The 3,627-nt window shown below is 39.1% G+C and overlaps 1 long non-coding RNA gene across 1 annotated transcript; it reads left to right on the forward strand.

Moving 5' to 3' along the window:
* Positions 1-1,115: 1,115 nt before the first annotated feature.
* LOC122551990 lies at positions 1,116-3,229 on the forward strand. The gene is made up of 5 exons (XR_006312245.1): positions 1,116-1,197; positions 1,315-1,359; positions 2,129-2,173; positions 2,651-2,695; positions 2,817-3,229. It is a non-coding gene; the product is annotated as an uncharacterized LOC122551990 (long non-coding RNA).
* Positions 3,230-3,627: the final 398 nt, after the last annotated feature.

The raw sequence follows: 3,627 nt of genomic DNA on the forward strand, positions 1-3,627 counted from the left end.
GTTAGCCTTGTAAACATTAGAGAACTGACATAGTTTGTGCAAATTATAGAAGATAATCTCCTCTCCTCTGTCAGTTGATTATTTCACATTCTGAGGAATAATTTCTGATCTCAGCAAATCTAAACACGGTGACGATACTGGGAGGAAGCTCTGCCCATATTACAGCCACTTGGCAGCAGCTTCCCCTGCCCAGGATCAAACTGAGTAAATATGAGTCAGTGTTTGATTGTGGTGGAGGCGCGAGAATATAAAGACTGAACGCAGCAAGGAAAGGGCAGAGCAAGAAAGAGAAGCAGCTCCTTTACTCTGAGAAAGCAGCCAGCTGATCACACAAGAGGCAGAATGAAAGCCTTCCTCCTCACCATTGCTGCAGTACAGATTCTCCACTGCTCAGGTAGGTCCCAGAGAGAGAGCGGCTCCTCATCAAGCAACGAGTTATTGCCAATGAGGTTCACTCCCTCAGATATCATCGAGGTGGAAAAATAATTCGCTGAAGTATTCTGGAATCTTTTGTACAACTTATCCTTTTCTCTATCGACAGGAATACCGAGCCCTAAGGATGCTCTGAGAGCATCTGTTATAAAACTGAACCAAATCACCGAGACCAGCAATCTGTGTGGGATAACCAGGAGAAGGGTGAAGGATGTAAGTGTGTCCTGGTCTCAGTCTGTTTCACTCTCTAAACTAGACGCGAATATTACTGAGTGGAGAGGGACATGGATCATGAGGCAGCTTGTTATATTATACTTAGTATGATGGGTGAATTAGCTCAGAGTAAGAATATCAGATACAGTCAGATATTAATGAACTAATTTCTTCTCATTAGATTCATCGCACAGGGAAATTGTCTTACAGCATGGATATAGCATTCTCTGTGAAAGAAACCGTCTGCTCCAAGAATTCTGGACTGGAATTTGATGATCCCAGCTGTCACTTCTATCCCAAAAAGACTGCAGTAAGTTCTGAGTTACATTCTCACACTCAAATACTCATGTGTACAGAGTTCTATCATAGAAAAGTACATATTCCATCAAAATGTAATTTTAATCAATTCTGCTTTGACAGGAGAGAGGTTTGTGCACAAGCCATGTTGAATATTTTGCCGATGAGGTTGTTGACGTTGATGTTGAGTGTCGAGGGTTGAAGACAGTGGACAGCAACAGTGACTCATCAGAATCAAATGAAAACAGTATTGAGGTAACTTCACAATTATACATGTTAGGATAATGGGAGTTCTATTACTTCAGATAATTTGCAACATGTTTCATTGGTCTACAGTACTCTAAACATGTAAATATTAATATTTAAATACAGGTCGAAACCAAATCAAAAGAGAAATCAATTGAGAAGTCATCAAAAGTGAGTATAAACTAGGAATATTATCTTTTTTTGTTGTTGATTAGAATTTTCAAAAGATTGCGGAAAATATAATATGCAATAGTTGGAATGGAATGTGAGACTTCAATTTGTTTTACTCTGAGATCCTTTGGGTTTGGGTTGGGAGTTTGATGCTGTCCCAAATACAGAGAAAGATGTTTTTCTTCCTTAAGGATGGTATCAGCTGAATATCCACAGGACTGGGCAGACACAAACAATGGCATTGGGAGAACAGTGTCTCACTACAATAGACAATATTTAATGATCTGTTCTGGAAGCAACCTGTAGATTCATCACAAAAGATCCCATCAGTGGAGATTCTAATGCTTCATTAGCTTATTCACCAATATCGCAGAGGAGAAAGTGAGGTCTGCAGATGCTGGAGATCAGAGCTGGAAATGTGTTGCTGGAAAAGCGCAGCAGGTCAGGCAGCATCCAGGAAACAGGAGAATCCTGAAGAAGGGCTTATGCCCGAAACGTCGATTCTCCTGTTCCCTGGATGCTGCCTGACCTGCTGCGCTTTTCCAGCAACACATTTCCATCACCAATATCGCAGGCATACCGGATTGATCGTTGCTGCACTGCAGAACAGGAGGTGTATGGTATGGGTCTCCCCACTCCATCATTGAGCCACCGATTCTCAACTCCAAAAGTTAAAGTTATAATCTAAAAGCTTTTGTTTGAAGATGATTCAAAAAATTGAGACTGTTTCCACAATCCCACATACATATGATTAAACTTTTCATTCTAGGTGAAAAAGCATTCAACAGAAACATCACTCGAAGACTCTCCCGACGTGAGTATATTGTGGCATTTATGAAAGTGACCTGACAAAATTAAACTGTTGAAACCTGCATTCAACTGCACCTCAACAGATTCTGAGGCAGAAACAAAAACAGAAATTGCTATAGAAGCTCAGGTCTGGCAGCATTTGTGGGGAGGAATCAGAGTTAACGTTTTGGGTTGAGTGACCCTTCCTCAGACCTGAGGCTGAGCTGAGCCTTCCCAGCTATTTCTGTTTTGTTCCTGATTTACAGCATCCACAGTTCTTTCAGTTTTTATTCAGATTCTGAGGCAGCTTAGTTTTATTCAATTAGGCACAGCTAAAGAATAGAAATGTAAAGATTACATTCTCATATTTATTGTTTAATAAATAATAACTCAAGTGATCCAGTGAAATTCTTGGTTGAAGGTAATTCCATTACTCAACATCATCGATTCCCTGTAGCAAACAGATAAATCTGAATATTTTAAAACTTTTTTTTATATACAGGAGCACGGCAAGTCAACAGACACATCATTCGATGTATCTTCAAATGTGAGTATAAACTGGAAAATTGTCTCAGACCATTTGCTCTCGGTCATGATCATCAACAATGATGAAACATTGAACTCAGTCCATCTATAAATGACCATTATCTTCATTCTGTTCATTTCAGGAACTCCATGATTCAAGAGCCCGGCACTAACCAGGAATAAAACTTCTGAAAAGCCGCACTTGGTGTCAACTCCAGACCTCATTCTGATTAACGAAGATCAGTTATTGTATTTTACTCGATCATATATTAAAGTAAGGGGACCTGAGGTTCCTACTTGTACATTTCATTGTTACTGGGATATTCTATAGTTTGTAAATGTTCTGTTCTTCATTGTATGTTGTTGTCTTGCATTCTGTGGATCATATTAAAATTGTAAAGAAAACATTTTCCGACATTGCTCCAAGTGTTGTTTCTCATTTCACTTATTGGATGGCAGTTTAGATGCACACAGCATTTTGGCCCAGATTTCAAATGGAGATTTTTCTCAATTAATATCTTAACTGAACGAGAAATTACATGCCAGGTATATGGCAAAGAATTCATTAAGCACTTGACAGGCGGTACATAAACATAAAGGGTGCAAGTGTGTGAGTGTGTATATTTGAAATGCTGAGGATGGAATTGTCGATTGGCAGGATAGTTAGAAGCAATGATTTCAGGGATTGATGGTACTGACGTGAATTTTCAAGAGATTGGCATTGGAAACAGAATTCTTTCTAATTTACACAAATAACTTTAAGTGTCTGTCACAACATAATTTGACAAATTTTAGTATTGAGAAGATTCAGCAATTGTAGTCAATAGGAGCCACTGGGAAGCTCTCCTTGATTGGAGTCATATCTAGTACAAATCGTTTGTTGGAGATGATCTACAAACTGTAACCTTACAGCCAGAATATCCTCCACTCTACAATTTTCATCAGACTGGCAGA

Source organism: Chiloscyllium plagiosum, chromosome 7 (assembly GCF_004010195.1).
Source record: "Chiloscyllium plagiosum isolate BGI_BamShark_2017 chromosome 7, ASM401019v2, whole genome shotgun sequence".
NCBI lineage: Eukaryota > Metazoa > Chordata > Chondrichthyes > Orectolobiformes > Hemiscylliidae > Chiloscyllium > Chiloscyllium plagiosum.